Source organism: Dermochelys coriacea, chromosome 23, assembly GCF_009764565.3.
Source record: "Dermochelys coriacea isolate rDerCor1 chromosome 23, rDerCor1.pri.v4, whole genome shotgun sequence".
Taxonomy (NCBI): domain Eukaryota; kingdom Metazoa; phylum Chordata; order Testudines; family Dermochelyidae; genus Dermochelys; species Dermochelys coriacea.
In genome coordinates, this window is record NC_050090.1 from 6,234,764 (window position 1) to 6,254,887 (window position 20,124).

Sequence of the window (20,124 nt, forward strand, 5' to 3'; positions counted from 1 at the left end):
CGCTTCACTAGCTCTGCACCCACCCTGGCGTTCACCCCTGCTCCGGGCAGTCGGCACTGCCAGCCAAAGAGCCCAGCTGTGCCCATCTCCTGCTCTCCAATATTAATTATTGTCATGACCGAGTGCCGAGGAGCCCGGCCCAGGACCCTGCTGTGTTCGGTGCTGTACAAACCCAGGACCAAGGCGTGCATGGTGCCTGAACAGCCCAGCAGCCCGTCCCAGGACCTGCACCGAGTGGCCAAATGGGCACACGGGGTCCAGAGGGGCGTGACCACTGCCCTGTGCAATGTCAGCAGAGGGAAGGGCAACCTGGGTGGGAAGAGGGCACCCAGCAAAGGCCCCAGTGTGGGACAGAGATGGGCTCTCCCTAGCTGCAGGTAGCAAGGTCCCCTGGCCAGGTTTCCCACCTGCACTCCCGCACACACCATGCGAACCCCCAGCGCCCCAGCCAGTGTCCAGCATATTCGTGGTACATGAGTTAACTCCCTGCGCAGAGCCCGTGAAGCCCCTGGTGCCCCTCCCCAGGCTGGCACTGCCCCGGTCCTCTGAGCTCCACCCCACTGGGATAAAGGGCAGGTGCCCATCTGTCAAGGCTGATTCCCCACTGCGGCACTTTGAGTGCAGAAGGTGGGGGCCCACAAGGATTAAAAAAAAATTAATATTGGCCCCTCCAGGCTGGTATCAAACTTCCACGGTTACAGCTTCTCTCTGACCTTGGATGGGGAGATGCTGCCACCACCCAAGTGCAAAAAAAACCCTTTTTAGAGAACCCAGAAAGGCGCATTGGGAATTCCTTCCTATGGGATGCCCTCAAGCCCTTTCACACACCGGGAAGGGCTGAGAATGGAAAACAAAGGAAATCAGCTGTTGCCACCAGCTAATTAAACAACATGTGCACAACCTCTTAGGACACAAAAAACTCAGTCCTGTTCTTAAAAAAAGGTAAATTTTATTAAAAACAAAAGAAAGAAAATACATCGGGAAACTTAGGCTTTTTTAATTCTTAAAAAAACAATTACAAAAATTAAGCATCAAGATTGCTCTCTTGAGGTCCAGCTTAAAGGTTACAAGCAAAACAAAAGCACCTAAGGTTAGCACAGAGCAGTCCACACGCCATAAGGAAGTAAAAGAGAGAAACCTGATGGTGTCTTCCTAGACATTCCCTGATCTACTTACTTATTTGAGGTTTCAGATAAGTAGGTTCGAGGTAGGATTTGATGATTTGTCATACCTGGTTTAAAGCTTCTTACATTGCTTCTCTGTGTCTCCTCTCTCCGGAGAACAACAACATACAGACAAAGGGGAAGGTTTTTCCCAATTTTAAAAAGTTCTAGCCTTGCCATTGGCTCTTTTGGTCAGTGCCCACTCCCTTCCTTTTATCTATGGGCTTTTTTAATCCTTTACAGGTAAAGCAAGTAGAGAACAGCTACTAACAAGGATTTTGTAGCTAACTAGCTGGCTGGGTGTCCATAAAAGGGAGCTCCCCCCGCCTTCATTTATCGCACCGTCCTGCACCAGGGGAGCTGCGCCTGTTGGGCCACGTGGGGCTGGCTTCATGTGACTACGGCCCCTTGGCTGCATTGCCAGGCTCACACCCTGAAAGGTGCCCACTGGCTGCTGGCCTCAGATAGCGACTCCGAGCCAGGGCAGCCAGAGCGGCACCAGGGCGAGAGACGGTCAGCCCCCTGAGCCTGGCCAAGCAGGGAACACAGATGTGCCACCTCTCCTAGGCCCAGCCTAGCCTCCACGCTAGAGCATTGGCCCAGCACAGGGCTGTGGTCCGAGGTCTGGGGGCACCACAGTTTGGCTCGGGACACAGACGCCTCAGCCACGAGCTTATCCCAGCTTTGCCAAGGTGGGAGGATTGGGATGGTGGAACTCAGAGCACCTGCTCCAAAACCCCAGGACCCTTGAAGGAGACTCACCATCGCACATCGGGCCTATGACACACAGACCCACCCAGCAGAGTTGGACGTTGTGCTCATGGCACCCCGGGTCAGGCTGAGCCGAGTTTCCCGTTTAAAGCTGAGATGCCAGCTCTTCATTCTGGGTGCCTCATCCCCAACGGGCAGCCCTTCCTGGCTGGGCAGGGAACTCCCAAGGAAACCCGCATCTCCTCGGCTGCAGTGTCATTAACTGACAGGCCTGGGAGAGACCGTCTGCTTTGGTGCCGAGCGTGGGCCCGATCTGGGTGCCTGCACAGTGCTGAGTTTGTCCTGGATTCTGGGTCTCCAGCCCCGGCCCTCAGCCGGTAGGTTTGTGTGAGGCTGGTTTTGCAGTGTACTCTGCAATTGTCTTTGTTGTATTGTGCTAGGCAGCACTTTGGTGAAGGGAGCCAGGCGGGGCACTGGCTTGTAGGGGGTATTTGGTGGAGGCTAGCAGACAGGTATGGGGCTCGGGGGAGACCCAGCCTGTGTCCGCTCACCAGATCCGAGCTGTCCGGCCTCCTTCTCTCTGGTGCCTTGCTAGCGCCTGGGAGTCCAGCTGCCTCAGGGCCAGGGAGCTACAAAGCCTTTGGGCTGGAGGGCCCAACGTGAGCCCAGCCAGTGCCGCAGGGAGTGAAGGCTGGCCCCATCGGTAGCGTGCAGGCATTGGCTGGGATCCCTTTGACTAGTTGGTGAACCCTGTAGGGGCACGCACTGTGCAAGCGGTGTTGCATAGTTGGTGAACATGGTTGCTGCGGATCTGTGTGGCGCCTCCCAGCTATGGCTATGGGCAAGGGCAGAGCCACCGTGGCCACCGCGGGGGGCCTCACGTGGGGATGAGGGTTTCAGCCCATGTGTCTCAGGCCCAGCAGTGAGGCTGGGCCCTTGGGAGCGACCTACCCTGGACCACCCCCAGATTGGGCTGGGCCATGTGAGTTGGGGCTAGGGGCACAGGGAGCTTCAGGGCTGGGTTGGGCTGTGCAGGGGGGGGAACAGGGAGCTCCAGTGGGCTGGGCTGGGCTGTGCAGGGGGGGCACAGGGAGCTCCAGGGCTGGGCCATGCGGGGGGGGGCATGGGGAGCTCCAGGGCTGGGTCTTGCGGGGGTGCTAGGGCACAGGGAGTTCCATAGCTGGGCAATGGGGTGGGAGGCGGGGAGCTCCATGGCTGGGCCATGGGGTAGGGAGCTCCAGGGCTGGTAGGGTTGCCAATATTGGTTGGACTTATTCCTGGAGGTTTCATCACATGACACAATCTTTAATTGAAGATTAATCTTTAATTTCTAGAGACTCCAGGCCAGTCCTGGAGGGTTGACAATCCTAGGGCTGGCCATGCAGGGGGGAAGAGGGGGGCAGGGGGAACAGGGAGCTCCAGGGCTGGGTTGTGGGGGGCGGGGGCGCATGGGAAGCTCCAAGGCTGGGCCATGGAGGAGGTGGAGGAGCTCTGAGGCTGGGTTGTGAGGGGGAGGGAGGGCAGGAAGCTCCAGGGCTGGGTTGTGGCGGGGACAGGGGGCAGGGAGCTGCAGGGCTGGGTTGTGGGGGGTCAGCGGCAGATTAGCCCTGCTCAGGGACCACGGCCAGTTGGGGGACCCCACAAAAATGGGTGCTCCCTGCCCTGACTCCATTTCCCTAGCAGGAGCATTGCAGGCAGAAGGGGTGGGGAGGGGCCCCCACTTGCTCTGCCCCAGGACCCCACAAAGGCTTTACTCCCCCTCTGGGCAGGCAGGCCCTGGGGAGACCCAGAGCCCTGGAGGGAAGTCCTGCCATATGCAAATGATTTACTGACATGCAAATTAGCTCATTGAAATAATGTATGGAACAAGTGGCAGGTGTCTGTGGAGCCACCAGTGACACCTTGTTCCTGGCCCTCTGCTGCCCCCCTGTGGCCATCCCCAGCGCAGACAGTGCAGCTGGGTGCCCTGGGTGTGACACAAAAAGAGAAGGAGTACTTGTGGCACCTTAGAGACTAACAAATTTATTAGAGCATAAGCTTTCGTGAGCTACAGCTCACTTCATCGGATGCATCTAATAAAGCTTATGCTCTAATAAATTTGTTAGTCTCTAAGGTGCCACAAGTACTCCTTCTCTTTTTGCGAATACAGACTAACACGGCTGCTACTCTGAAACCTGGCTGTGACACTTTCTTTGGGGCAGGTGGGGGAGCAGAGTGGGGTGAGGGGTGGGACTGAGGGGACTGGCAGAGGTGGGTGAGTGGGGGGACTGGCAGAGTGAGGAAGGCAGGGGTCTGGCAGCAGGGTTGGGGGTAGCAGGGGGGCTGGGGATTGGCAGACTGAGGTAGGCAGGGGGCTAGCAGTGGGGCTGGGAACCTGGCGCAGCCAGGGCAGCTGGCAGACTGGAGGGGGCCAGGATCCCCCTCAGGTCCCCCTCAGTGGGGTCAAATGCAATGGTAGGGTCCCCTCTCCCCTCTGTGTGTGCTGCTGCCAGGCCTAGCTAGGGGGGACCAAGAGTCAGGGTATGGCAGGCTGGATGGGCCCCTTGCTCTGCCCCTGTGTGATGCGGGAGGGCTAGGCCCAGGGGCCTGCTCCAGGCAGTGGGGGGTGGGCACTGAGCTAGGACCCTGTTCTGGGCATGTCCCTTCTTGAGCCCCACTCAGCCACATTTCCTGAACCTTATAGAAATTGTATGTTTGTAGATGGTTCATTGAGCCTGACAGTCATCTGTACCCATGCTGGAGCCCTGGGCACCATCTGCCCTGCCTCAGCCCCCTGCACCTTCCGCCCCAAGCCAGCGCTGCCGGTGCCCTCCCTGGCATCTTCCTGACCAGCCCCACCCACCCTGAGCACCATCTGCCCTGTCAGAGCCCCTGCTAACTGGGGTGCATAACCTATCGCTTAAATCAGCCTCTGGACCACAGAACTGGAAGATTGACAATTTTTTAAAAGGCTCTAGAGGCAATTCTGGCAATTACAGGTCAGTGAGCCTCACTTCAGTACCGGGCAAACTGCCTGAAACTACAGTAAAGAACACATAGAAAAACACGATATGCCGGGAAGAGTCAACACAGCTTTTGTAAAGGGAAATCATGCCTCACCCATCCATTCAAATGGTCTGAGGGAGTCAACATATATGAGGACAAGGATGATCCGGTGGCTAGAATTTACTTGGACTTTCAGACAGCCTTTGACAACGTCCCTCATGAAAGGCTCATAAGCACATGGTATAAGAGGGAAGGGCCTCTCATGGATCCATAAGTGGTGAAAAGATAGGAAACAAAGGGTAGGAATAAATGGTTAATTTTTCAGAATGGAGAGAGGTAAATAGTGGTGTCCCTCACGGGTCTGTACTAGGTCCAGTCCTATTCAACATATTCATCATTGATCTGGGAAAAGGAGTGAACAGTGAGGTGGTAAAATTTGCCGATGATACAGAATTACTCCAGGTAGTTAAGTCACAGGCAGACTGAGAAGGGTTACAAAAGGATCTCTCAAATAAGTGCAAAGCGATGCCCACTGGAAAACATAATCCCAACTCTACGTCCACAGAAATGGAGTGTAAATTAGCTGTTTCCACTCAAGAAAGAGACCTTGGAGCCATAGTTTCCTGAACACATCCACTCAATGGGCAGCATCAGTCAAAACCATGAGCAGTGTTAGGAACCAGGAGGAAAGGGAGAAAATATGACAGACAGGGATGTGTTATTCATCCCTTCACATCACACAAGAACCAGGGGTCACCTGATAAAATTAGCAGGCAGCAGGTTGAAAACCAAACAAAGGGAAGTATTTCTTCACACAACACACAGTCAACCTGTGGAACTCCTTGCCAGGGGATGTTGTGAAGGCCAAAGCTATGACTGGGTTATAGAATAAGACAAGGTCATTGGGACAGAGTGGGAATTTTCATAATATTTTGGATGACTCTTGAGCGTGCCTCAGTTTCCTCTATGTGGTGCATGCTGAACTAGGTTAGAGAGGGAGGTGGTTTACTCTTTGCAGAGACCCAGAAATACAGGCATGACTGAGGCCTAGCTGCTTGGGGCCTAGGCCCCCTGCCCATGGAGAATCTCAGAAGACAATGGCCACTCCAATTGCCCGGACATTTGGCACCTAGCAACAAATGACCATGGATGGCTCACCCTCCGCAGGAAGCCAGCTGGGTGTGACCAGCTGGAAAGCAAAGGACCGGGGAGGGGTCAGGTGAGGTTGTTAAGTGTGGGCTGCTGGAGGGAAGAGAAGCTTCTGGACTGGGCCTACAGAGGGGTCAGAGGAGGGCTCTGGGTTGACCCAAATGGACGTTGCTGTAACTTTCTGTTCTCCATGTTACCTAAGGACTTTCTACGCTGTGTTCCAGACATCCAATAAACCCTCCTGCTTCTCCAGCACCGGTGGAGGGTCACTCTCAAGGCAGGGAGTCGGGGTGCTTTGCTCCCTTGGGGTGTGTAAGTCTCCCCAGGTGTCCAACTCAGGTGGACTCACCGCAGGGAGCTCAGGGCGTGAAGCGGGGGGCTGAAGGCTCTGAGGCTTGGTCCCAAGGGGCGGTGAAGCTACAGGGCTTACTCCTAAGAGGGCTGACACACTGAACGGGTCCTCCCAGGGACTGTTCCAGACCTAGACAAGAGCACCGAACCTGTGGATCCATGACAGTCATGGAGGATAGGTCCATCAATGGCCGTTAGCCAAGATGGTCAGGGAGGCAACCCGATGCTCTGGGCGTCCCTAGCCTCTGCCTGCCAGAAGCTGGGACTGGATGACAGGGGACAGATCACTCGATAATTGCCCTGGTCTGTTCATTCCCTCCGAAGCTCCTGGCATTGGCTGCTGTCAGAAGACAGGACACTGGCCAGATGGACCATTGGACTGACCCGCTGTGGCTGTCCTTATAGAATCATAGACCCACAAAGTTAGAAGAGACCGTAAGGATCTAATCCCAAGACAGATGGATCCCCAGCCTCCATGCCTGGGGGGGGGGACTTTACTCTCTCTTCTGGGGGCTGTGGGAGGCATGGTGGCAGCGTGGCCAGCAGGCCCATTGCCAGGCTTCACCAACTCCAAAATGTGATGGTCAGAAGGGTTCATTAGGATAATCTAGTGCCAGTGGCTCTCAACCTTTCCAGCCTACCTCAGGTGACAGCTTTCTTCTGTCCAGGTGGGTGCTCTACCCCTGCTCTGCTCTGAGGCCCCACCCCCACTCCTGCCCCCTCCCCCAAGGTCCCACCCCTGCCCTTCCTATTCCCACCCCTACTTCACCTGCCACTGAGCATCTGATTGGCAGTAACCGGCAGGATCCACCAAAAAACTGATCCATAGGTGGGTGGTGGGTGCTGAGCTATGGGTGGGTGCTCCAGCTATGCAGCCTACTCTCCCCCTTTCAGGAGGCTGATTTCAAGTGCGGTGAAACTTGGGGATACAAAACGACTTGCTCACAAAATCAGACATCAAAATATCAAAGTGTCACAGCCACACTGTTCCTGAGAAATCGCTGACTTACTCATTTTTACCACATCATTATAAAATAAATGAATTGGAATATAAATACTGTCCTTACATTTCAGTGTATCGTATATAGAGCAGTACAAGCAAGTCATTGTCTGTATGAAATCTTAGCCTGTACTGACTTTGCTGGTACTTTTTCTGTAGCCTGTTGTAAAACTAGGCAAATATCTAGATGAGTTGACGGACCCCCTGGAAGACCTAGGCAGACCCCAGGGCTACGCATGCCCCTGGTTGAGAACCACTGCTCTAGTCTGGCACAGCACTGGTCACAGTGAGTCCAGCATCCCACTCAGCACTTCAAGCACATCCCCCCCAGCGGGCCTTTCACAAAGAAGCCCCCAGCCTGCGTACAAAGCCCCAGGTGCTGGCAAATGCCCCAGGCGGGGGAGGGGGGCGGTCTGCTCCAGGAGCTCATTCCCATCCCTCTTAAAGCAACACCTTATTTCAAACCTAGATTTGTTTTGCACCATCAGCTCTGGGTCTGCTGCTGTCTGCAGAGCTCTCTGCTCTCCGAACCCTGCTCCCCAGGGTGGCGCTGGCAGGCCAGGAGCCTTGTGCCTCTGACCCTTCTCTGGGACAAACTACCCAGATCCAGCCCCTTCAGCCTCATCCAGCCCTCGCATCCTTCCAGTAGCTCTTCTTCAATTTATCAGTGCCTTGTCTGACATGTGGCCACCAGAGCCGGATGCAGGATCCAGTGATGGTCTCACCTGTGCTGTATCCTCCCTGCTCCTTCTCATCCACCCCTGGCTCATCCACCCATGACCCCCAAGTCTTTTGCAATGTCCCTGCTTCCCAGGACACCGCCTCCACCCTGGACGTGTGGCCAACACCCTTTTCCCTTTGATTATGACCTTGCCGTTGGCTTTTAAACCTGTTTGGTCCCAGGGCACCAATAGCCCAGGCAATCCCGATCACTCCATGAGACTGAGCTGTCCACACCACTCTGGATCGCTCTGCGTGTCCTTTGTAACCTCGCCAGCAGCCGTCAGATATTTTCTTCCAGATCATCGATAAAGTCCTGACCTGCATGGGGCCAGGAGTGGAGCCCCGCTGGACCCCACCAGACTTGCCCCAGGGGGTGACGGCTCCCCATTCCCAGATCAGGGCTGGCTCTAGGTTTTTTGCTGCCCCAAGCAAAAAATTTGCCGCTCAAAGCTCCGAGAGTGCAACTGCCAAAGCCAAAAAAATAAAAATAATTTAAAAAGGGTGGCCCCTGGAATTGCCCCAAGCACGTGCTTGCTTTGCTGGTGCCTAGAGCCAGTCCTCTCCCAGATGCTCTTTGCTCTTTCCCTGAGTCAGGGTTCGAGCCCATCCATGGGGGCAACCCTGGCTTTGCAGAGTGCAAATGCTTTCCTGGATGTGTGTGTGGGACCCAGGCTGGCTCTGTTCTGCCCACTGGCTGGCCCTGAGGTTATTCGGCCAGTGGCAAGTATCAGCCCAGGGAAGCACCGGGGCACACAATAGGCCAGTGTCTCATGGATGCCCATTATCTCCACGATGCTGCTCCGCAGCAGGAAACTAGCCAGAGGGACTTTATTTACTGCTCAGGCACTTGGCAGACAATAGCCCCAGCTGTTGGCTCGCCAGCCCCAAACAAGGGCACCAGTCAGTGGGGCATAGCTGGCCCGAGGCCAGAACAGCTCCCTGGTCCTCTGCCCTGGCTCCCAGACAGATGGACTTGCGTCGGCTGAGATGGGGGAGACGTGGCCCTGGGGAACGAAGCCACCCCTTGGCGCTGCCAGGGGCATCCTGCAGGGACAGGTGCTGCCATGGGGATCCTGCATGGGACGGGCGTTGCTGGGGGGAGGAATCCCACAGGGATGGCACCCAGGCAGCTGAGACCCGCATCTCCAGGTCCTGTAGTCACGGCGCCCTGCACCGTACAGCCTGGCCCCTTGCTGCAAATCCACTCCACTCTCTTCACCCACTGCCCCGTCATGCCTCAGGCCTGGTCTACACTACGAAGTTAGGTCAACATATGCCGCATTAGGCTGAGTTAACAACATCTGTGCCCACACTACCGCGTCCCTTCCACCAACCTAAAGCGCTTGTAAAGTCGACTTCTGTACTCCACCTCCACGAGCAGTGTAGCACTTCAGTCGACATCCACGGGTCAACATGGGGATAGCGCGGAGCCTGTAGACACTGCGTCGTATAATTCAAATGAACTGGTGTCCCACAGTGCTCTGCTGTGACCGCTCTGGAGAGCGCTTTCAATTCCACTGCACTTCAGCCAGGAACAGAGGAAACAGCCACCCCCCCATCAAAGCCCCGACTTTAATTTCCTGTTTGATGGGGCCGGGGGAGCAGCTCGTCTGCACAGAGGCCCATGGATGCTCAAGGTCGCAAACGCGGCCCAGCATGGAGCGCACAGGAGGTGCTGAATCTTATCGCTGGGTGGGGAAAAGATCCTGTGCGGGCAGAGCTCCAAACCAGCAGAAGAAACGCTGACATCTATGTGGGGCCTCACAGAAGGGGTGGAGTCGCACACCCACAGGAAAGAGGGGAAGTCGGCGCCTATGGGCCCGGGAATCCTCCCTTGGGATCTCTAAGAAGCTTTCATGGAGGAACTAGGCAATCTTTGCGGAAGGTTTCTGGGAAGGGCTGCCTTATTTCGTCCACCGCGGTAGGATACTTTCCCGCGCCACTCCAGTATTAACTCTTCTGGCATCACTGCGGCCCGCAGCATAAGGACCAGGTCTGTGTCCAGACACCTGCAGCATCTGCTCCCTTTCCGCCTCTGTTACCCTCAGGAGAGCGACATCGCATAGGGCAGGGGTGGACAAACTTTTTGGGCCGAGGGCCACATCTGGGTGGGGAAATTGTATACAGGGCTGGGGCGCGATGTGCAGGAACAGGCTCAGGGCAAGGGATTGGGGAAGAGGAGGGGTGCAGGGTGTATGATGGGGCTCAGGGAAGGGGATTGGGGTGCAGGAGGGGTGCAGGGTGTGACGGGGGCTCAGGGCAGGGAGTTGGAGTGCAGGAGGGGTGTGAGGTGCAGGCAGGGGGACTTAGGGCAGGGAGTTGGGGGGTGGGATGCAGGAGGGGTTCGGGCTCCAGCCCGGCACTGCTTACCTAAAGTGGCTCTGCCCTGACCCCCACACAGTGCCACTCCGGGAAGCGGCTGGCACCATGTCCCTGCACGGCCCCTGCGGGAGGGGTGGGGCACAGGGCTCTGTGCGCTGCCCTTACCACACCTCCAGGTGCCGCCCCCGAAGCTCCCATTGGCTGTGGTTCTCTGTTCACAGCCAATGGGAGCTGCGGGGGGTGGTGCCTGGAAGCAAGGGCAATGCACGGAGCCCTCTTCCCCCGGGACCCCAGCAACGTGGTGCCGGCCACTTCAGAGAGCAGGGCTTTGGCCCAGCACTGAGGGGCTGCATCCAGCCCGCGGGCCGTAGTTTTCCCCCCTGGCATAGGGTCACCTAGGGGAAGCTTTAAATGCTAGCCCTTAAACCGCAAGCAATTTGATAAATAATCCACCCCTGTTTGGTGAATTCTGGGTCACACAACCATGCTTTCCCAAGCATGCCCTGATTGTGGTTGGAAGGGATCACCATGTATTGCAGCCAGCATTTAAAAGGTGGGGGGGAGGGGCGGCGACGTTTCCTGTTCGTCTCCCTTCCACCCCAACATGGTGCCACTTTTGTAATAATCCACCTATTTGTGGGACTTTACACTGGTGCCTGTCCTCAAGCACCATCCCAGTTGCTATGGGAAAGGGGGTTGTGCTGATGTTGCAACCACTGATTCCCAAGGATGTCTTAACAAAAACTGCAGCACAAGACCTCCCCCCCCCCCCGCCTCATGGCCTTACTCACCGTGGCTGGAGCAGCAAACTGACTCTTGCAGTAGCCAGCGGTTCTGCTTAAGTTGTATCTTGCAGGGAAGTGCATTGAGGGGTGTTTCTTTTATAAGAAGATTTAACCTTGCACCAGACAATATATGCACTAAGAAAAGGAGTACTTGTGGCACCTTAGAAACTAACAAATTTATTTGAGCATAAGCTTCTGTGAGTTACAGATCACTGCTACCCTTGTGCTTTGTATTCTCTGCAGCTGAAACCTTGTCCATAGGTGCATCCTCCACACCAGGACAAAGACTTTCCCAGTTTAGAAGGCAGAAAATGATGCGGGAGGACACATTCAATGAGTTAGTGCGTGCCTCTGAGAGTGACAAGACGGAGCTCAGCGCACGGAGGATGTACTGTCGGAGAGCCTGCACAATGACCGTGAGCACAGAAGAGCATGCAGGAAACACAAGCATGACATGCAGGACGAGATGCTGTGGATTATGAGGGAGCAAACAGACACGTTGAGGCATCTGGCTGAGGTTCAAGAAAGGCAGCTGGACGCTAGAGTCCCGCTGCAGCCTATGCTGAACCTGCTGCCCTTGTCACCAACTTCCACAGCCTCCTCTCCCAGATGTCCTAGGATGCGAGGGGCGGGGTGGGGAAAGAGTCTGGTATCCCTTGCACTCAACTCCGGGGGCAGGTACAAGGACCAGAAGGCGCCTGTTTCCCCACCTTTGATTGTTAGTGCAGTGCAATTGTAAACATGCTGTCCTTGTTTCTCCCCCTGCAGTGTTATCTTACTTTTCTTTGCTGTCTGTCACTGTGTGCGAGCATAATAAAAATTAATGGATTGTGGAGAAAAGGCTCTTTATTCATTCAGCACACAGCAGTTAGTGGGGGTGTAGTTTACAGGGGAGTATATGCAATGAAGGAGGCAGCCAGATAAGGAACAATACACAAGTGTCACATTACTGTGGGGCTTTGATTAAACTAGTTTTCAAAGCCTCACAGAGATGCAGCGCACTTCGATGTGTTCTTCTTATTGCCCTGGTGTCTGGCTGCTCGAAATTGGCTGCTAGGCGATCTGCATTTACCCCCCCACTGGAAACTTTTCTCCCTTTGTTTCACAGATATTATGGAGCTCACAGCAACAACAATGGAGATATTGCTTTCACTGAGGTCTAACCTAGTAAGCAAACTACATCAGCAGGCTTTTAAATGTCTAAAGGCACATTTCACCACCATTCTGCACTTGCTCAGCCTATGGTTGAGCCACTCCTTACTGCTGTCCAGGGTGCCTGTGTACAGCTTCATGAGCCATGGAAACAAGGGGTAGGCTGGGTCTCCCAGGATCATGATTGGCATTTCAACATCACCAACAGTTATTCTGCAGTCTGGAAAGAAAGTCTCTGCTTGCAGCTTTCTGAACAGACCAGAGTTCCTAAAGATGTGTGCATCATGCACCTTTCCCGACCATCCCATGTTGATGTCAGTGAATCAGACCCTGTGATCCACTAGCGCTTGCAATACCATTGAGAAGTATCCCTTTTCAATTTATGTACTCTTTGGCAAGGTGGTCTCGTGCCAAGATAGGGATGTGTGTTCTGTCTATCGCCCCACCGCAGTTAGAGAACCTCATCACAGCAAACCTTACTGACGATGTCTACACTGCAAAATTAGGTCAGATTTACTTAAGTCGACATTGAGCCTCTGCTTTAATACAGTCAGTTCTGCATGTCCCCACTGTGCACATTGTGTCGGCGGAGTGCATCCTCCCTAGCAGGGCTTGAATCGACTTATGGAGCGCTGTACTGTGGGTAGCTATCCCCCAGTGCATGGAGCCAAGTGGAATGTTGGGTTGGGCTTGCAATGCCTCATGGGACCAAAACATTTCCCGGGGTGGTTATGGGGTGGTTATGGGAACATGGCATTAGCCTCCCATGGGGCACTTACCTCCCTTCCTGAAATCAATGGCAAACAAACCAAGCCTTTTTCACACCTTTTTTCCTAAACCTGGGTTACCCACGCAGACGCCATAGTGTAGCAAGCATGGACCCCGCTCAGCTGTATGCTATTGTTGTGATCATTACAAACACCTCAGTGTACAGACTCAGTGTACAGATTCCAAGTGATAGCAAATCCCATGGCCCTGGGTACCTTGTTCTCAGAGTCACTTGCCCTCCCTGCAAAATATTTGCACCTTGCTTCTCTCCTGAGCTTTTCTCACATCAGCTCCAGCCATGGAATCTGGCTCTGTGGGATTATGGAGCCCACTAAGCTCAAAAGCCTCCTCCCCAAGGTTTTGCTGGCAGACCGGACTTGGTCCTCTCCAAACCTCTTTTGGAGGATCCTAGCTCCCAAAACACAGCTGTCCCTCTGGCCTAGTAGGTCCTTCAGAGGCCTGGGGGATCCATGCCCATCAGAATGGAGCTGGCATCCTGGCAAGGGAGGCCTGTGATGGGGTGGGACTCCCCATTGCGGCACCTCCTACTGGCTGCCTTGAGAATTAGCTCTGTGCCTTCTTCTGGTGGGGTCTCACCCGCCATCACCTCTGCTCCTGGACTGCGTCACCTCAAGGACTGCAGAGTGCTCTTCAGCACACACCCTCCAGCTGTGTCACCCTCAGTTCTCCCCATTCCAGGGGAGCTGCAGTCCACTCTCCAGCCACTTCCTTCAGTGGCAACTGTGACAGAGTAGGGAGTATTAACCTGGTAATGTTGCATGCGAGGTTTACTACTTTACTATCTTCTGCTAACATGCGGCGTGCCCATTTCCCTGGGGTACCGCACCAATACTAGATGATGATGGGAAATAAGGGTGTGATGTCACTGAGGGATGATACTTGACGGCCAGCATGTAAAGAATGGCGGCTGCCCTTTGTAACCTGAGCCCAGGAGGGGGTTGGGGCCAGGTGACACCTTCTGCCTAGGAAACTGGCCAGAGGAGGGACCAGGGGTGTGGCTGCTGGAAGGGGTTTCAGTTTGGAGCTGGCTGAGGGGTCCTGTTTTCTGTACCTACAAGCTCTGTGTTAGACCATGTTCCTGTCATCTAATAAACCTTCTGTTTTACTGGCTGGCTGAGAATCACACTGAATCACAGGAAGTGGTGGTGGCAGGGGGGGAGGGGTGCAGGGCCCTGACTCCCCTAGATCTGTGACAGCAACCACAGCCAGTTGTCTGGCTATTTCCTCAGTGGCAGGGAAGGGGGAGGACCTGGGCCCACCCACTACTCCAGGTCCCAGCCCAGGAACCCTGTAGATGGCAGCCATGTGCTGTGTCCCCTCCAACCTCTCCATACCTTTCCCTGGGCCACTTCATCATGGCCCCCTACACCTTCTTCACCCTTACCTCTGGGCTTCAGCTTGCCAGTCTTAACAGCCAGCCAGGAGCTCACTCTAGCTGCCCTGGTCCCTGCTGGCAGCATGCTCTGTCCAGGGGCCTGGGACTCCTTTCTGCTGCTAGGAGTCTAGTCTTCTCCCCTCACACTCCAGTCAGCTACTGACTTCTGCTCTGCCCAGCCCTTCTTATATGAGCCTGCCGGGCCATGACTGGTGGCTCCTTGCAGCCCCTCTCTAATTGGCTGCCTATTAACCCCTTATGGGCCAGTGTGGGGCAGATGCCTCATCACAAGGCCACATGCTCTGGGGAATCCCAATGGTCTCTCCTGAGAGACCCCTGTGGTGCAGCGGAGCAGCCCGGGGCGGAGGAGGCTGTTTCGCAGGCAGAGAGCTGGCCTGGCTGGTTCCTGCTGAGGCCCCCCTGCAACACATGCTACCTGCGCTGTCTGCCACTTACATGTACCACGCACCCCCCAGGGAGCAGACCCGAACCCGGTAAACAAACACTACCCCTGCAGCTGCTTCTGCTCGTCAACCCGCTCAGAACCCATCACGGCAAGCCAGCCACTAGAGGGCAGCAACACCCACAAACACATGCACACATGCCAAGAGAAGGCAGGTTTTGCCTCAGTCAGTCGCCCCCCCCCCCCCCCGCCCAACCCCGCTGTGCTCAGCTCAGGGGGTTTGTGTGCAGCCCAGAGGCACCTGCTGGGTGCAGGGGAGCTGGGTGCCACCCCAGCCCCAGCGGGGGAGGGGAATGAAGCCAGAGTGCCCCCCTCCTCCACAGAGACATGCCAGGAATCCCCCAGCCCCAGCACGGCTCAGCAAGTGGAGGGGCAGCAGGCCTCTCATGAGAGCGGTGCCAATTGCTGGGGTTTGCAAACGTTGCATTTCCTTTGCATGGACCTCTCTGTGCGTGCGCATGGCCGCGCTTGGGTCAGCATGTGTGTGAGCATGAGTCCGTCCACCTGGGGGAAGGCACGTGTGCATGTGATTGTGCATTTGTATCAGGGGAGCGTGGGTTTGCTGGGTTACGTTTGCACAGAATTTAAAGCTAGATGGGCCCATGCGACCATCTAGCCTGGCCTCCTGCGTAGCACACGGCATTACATCTCACCTGGCCCCTCTGTATTGGGCCTTGGCTGAAGCGTCTTCCCCAAAGGAGCCAGACCTGGCAGCATCTGGAGATGGAGTCTCCACTGGGCTAATCCCCCTCCCTGGTGAACATATGGGTTTATCCCCAGTGGGAACATGTCTGACAGCAGCACCTGGCCCTGGGCTCTTGTCCTGCTTCGACCGGGTCAAAGAGCGCTGTGGTGCCCGGTGTTTTCTGCCCACACGTGTGCCCGTGCCGTGTGGCCAGTGCCACGTATGTGCCCGTTCCACATGGCCAACCACACGCGGGTGTGGGCACGTGTGTGTGTGCAGGGCACGGCCTGCAGGACTCTCCACATGCCTGCAGAGGACCCCGTTCCCCCGCTGCCAGCCGGGGGCAGCCCGAGGCCGCCCCAGGCCGCCCCGGGCTCTCAGCCCTCGCCGCCCCTCGCCGGCCGGGAGCGGAGCTACTCCCTGGCCCCCGGGCAGCGAAGGGTTAACGCCCTGCGGGGTCCCACGGGCTCGGCGCTGGCGATTGGCCGCTGCGCCAGCCAATGGCGAGCGAACAGCCCCGCCCCGGGGCTGATGGACAGGCCTTGTCTCTATGCTTCGCCACAGCCAATCGCCGCCGCGCTGGACTGCCGCCGCCAGCTCCGCCCCACATCCTTGCAGGGAGCCCCGCCCCCAGCCCCCGCCCCGGAGGGAGCCCCGTCCCAGGCCCCGCCCACCGGGACAGGAGCCCCGCCCCTAGCTCCCAGCTCCGCCCCTCTCCCTCACCCCTGGGGGCAGCCCCCACACCCAGCATCCTTCTGTGCCCCCAGCCCACTGCCCCCCACCCCAGCTCCCCATCTGTGTCCCTCAGGCCTGGCCCCCTGCTCCCTTCCCCTGGAGGGAGCTCCAGCCCCAGGGTTCCTCCACGCCCCGCCCCCCCACAGGGGGCAGGGTCTCACTGACCCCCCCTCTGAGCAGCCCCACCACAGGTGGGTGCAGCCTGGGGAGTGCAGGCCCCATCGCCTGCCCCAGGGGTCTGATACCACCCTGCTCCCTGCTGGGGGGAGAGGGGACCCAGCCCTTGGAGTATTCCAAAGAGCAGGACCCAGCCACCCAGCTCACTCAGGCCTGGGTCCCCCATTTCCTGAGAGAGAGGTGACTCTCCAGCCTGATCTCCCATCACAGTCAAGCAGTTCTCTGCCCCCCCCCTCGCTGCCTTCCCCACACAGGCATGGCCCCTTCCTCCCAGGCTGGAGCCCCGCAATCAACCCCCTCCCCCACCAGGAGCCCTGCATAGGCACCCCCCCAACGCAGGCATGGCCTTGTCCCCCACAACAGAGGCACATGCCCCCACTCCGTTTTGCTCAGCCAAGAGCAAAGAACAATATAAACTGCTCTCCCTGAGACAACCCCCAGGGTCCCAGCCTGAGCAAAGCACACCCCAAAAGGCCCCCATCTTCCCTCTCTCAGTTGGTTTCCCTGTATACCCCACCGCCTGTCACTGCGACCCCACCCCCTGCATTTATACCACACCCTTACCTCCTTGGAATCCTCAAGGTCATGGGGCAGGGAGGGGGGACACACAGCATGGGACACGGACACGTAGGGCAGCACCACAGTGGAGGCTAGCCAGCAACCAGATCTCGTGGAGCAGAGCCCTCCCCATTCACCCTGTGCCCATGGCACCTAGGGAGCTGGCAACAGGCTCTGATAGCCAAGCTGGCCATGGCCGGTTGAGCAGGGAGGCTGGAGCTCAGGCATCAGGAAGAATCGTCTGGCTGGAGCGCAGCATCATGCTGCCAGCTGTGTGGACGTCACTGCCCCTGAACCAGCGCAGGGAACTAAGGATGGGCCAACAGGCCTGGTCCCGTCCAGCAAACTGCACTCCCATGCTATATGATCAGTGGGCCTCCATCCTGCCAGGAAGGGAGATAAGGAGAGTGCTCCCCCACCTTCTCCAGTTCGTTTCCCAGCTGGACTGGAACTCAGGCCCTGGCCCCCCAAACATGCCCCCAGGAGGGAGGGCAAGCCAGGCCAGCCCCAGTTACACACAGGGCTTGCTCCAAGCTCTCATACATGGCAGCAGCTGGCAGCCCCCTCCTGAGATCACTTTCCTTTCCCCACAATCCCCAGGGCATGCCCCAGAATGCAACCCAGCTGCCAGGCCCCTGGCACAGCCCCAGCTCCAGCATCTTCTCCCTTTGAGGGGAAGCTGCAGCCCCTTGCAGGCAAACAAGGACAGATCCAGAGTCTAAGGTCAGAAGCAATCACTGTGATCCGACCATTCACCCTCCTGCGTGACACAGGCCATTGGCCTGCCTTGAAGGAATCCCAGTTTGAACTACAGAATATCCCCTCTCAATTTAAAACTTATCAGGGAAGGAGAATTCACCACGACCCCTGGTTAATTCCCCTCCCTGAGGAAAACATAGGCCTTATTTCCAACCTGAATTCGTCTGGCTTTAATTTCCAGCCGCCGGATCATGTTAGGCTGTTGTCTGCTAGACTGAAGAGCCCATTATCAAACACTTGTTCCCCTTATAGGCTGTGATCAAATCTCTCCAAAACCTGCTCTTTGTTAAAATGATAGATTGAGTTTCCTCAGTCTGTTACTATAAGGCAGGTTTTCTGATTGTTCAGTCATTCTTCTGGCTCTTCTCTGACCCCTCTCCAATGTATCAACATCCTTCTTGAATAGGGGGCACCAGAGCTGGATCCAGGATCCCAGCAGTGGTTGCACCAGTGCCAAATACAGAGGTAAAATCACCTCTCTACTCCGACTTGACACACTCTGTTTGTGCATCCCAGGATCATTTTAGCCCCTTTGGCCACAGCATTACAGGGGGAGCTCATGTTCAGTTGATTATCCACCATGGGCCCCAAGCTTTTTTCAGCATCGCAGCTTCCCCAGGATAGAGTGCCCCCTCCTGGAAGTATGGCCTGCACTGTTTGTTCCTAGATATATATTTTAAAGGGTTAAAAAAAGGTGAGACACCCTGGGGTGCAGACCCAGTAAAACAGAAAATACTCACTGGGTTGTAATGATGGGCTCGCTAGACAATAATGACGTTATTAAAACACATGTTGTTTGCTTGCGCCCAGTTTTCCAAGTGACCCAGACGGCTCTGTGTCAGTGACCTGTCTGTCCTAATCATTATTCACCTCTCCCACACGTTCTGGGCCATCTGCAAACGTTAGCAGTGGTGATTTGGTGTTTTCTTCCAGGTCATTGAGAAAAACATTAAACAGCACAGGGCCAAGAACCAATTCCTACTGCAGAACCCTGCTGGAAACAGACCCACTCGGTGATGAGTCCCTAGTTCCAGGAGCACATTGAGACCTCTCCGTTAGCCCGGTTTTAATCCATTTAACTTGTGCCATGTTAATGATACGGTCCCGTCCTGCACCAGGAGGCAAAGACTGTTTCCACCCACACCCCCGTTAGCTCGGCAGGGCTTTTCCCTCCAGAGGAGCCTCCAACCAGACCGTGCCCCTTCTTCCTCCAGGAGAGGCAAACAGTCTCATCCACTCGCCTGCTGCAAGCCGCACCCTCTTGGGGACCCAATTGATCCGTCTCCTGTGCCTGCCCCAGGGGGAGAAGAGCCTCCAGCCTGGCATGGATGCTGTGACTCTCTGACCCAGCCACCCTGGGGGGGGGCAATGTACCCTGGCACACCCTGGTTTCCGTGCCTGTGGGGGCACAGTGCTGACGCTGTCCCTGGCAGTATCAGAGAAGGCGGGGAAGGAGGGAGTGGCTGGGTCTGAGGAGGCTGCTCTGGAAAGATGCTGAACTCTCCCCCCTCTCCCCCCCCAGCAGCAGATTGGCATGTTGTGGCACTGCCCTCTGCTGCCAGGTCCCTGTAGTTGGAGCTGCACCCTGGGGAGGCCATCACAGGGAGGACTGCTTGGTGTTTGCAGCTGGCTGCACTTGGGGTGTGTGCTGTTATGATGCACATCTGTCTGTCTGTCTATCAGCATCTGTCTGTCACCAGACACACCACCCCATCCAGCTACTGCTATCTATGTATTGCCATGTGTCCTGTCTCTAACCATTCTGCTTAGAGCCCGGGATATACTCCATGCTCCTCTATACACCCCCCCATTCACCCCCAATTCCCCATCCACCCCATACACTCCAATCCATCCATCCATCCATCCATTCCTGTACACACCTTTCCATCCATCCCCACCCCTATACACTCCCATCCATCCCTGTACACACCCTTCTATCCATCCCTGTACACACCCTTCTATCCATCCATCCATCCATCCATCCATCCATCCTCCGTCCACTCCCACCTCTATACACCCCTAATCCATTCCAAATTCCCCATCCACCCCTATACATTCCCATCCATCCCTCCATCCATCCCTGTACACACCCTTCTATCCATCCATCCATCCATCCCTGTACACACTCTTCCATCCATCCATCCATCCATCCATCCATCCATCCATCCATCCATCCACTCCTACCTCTATACACCCCTCATCCATTCCAAATTCCCCATCCATCCATCCCTGTACACTCCCT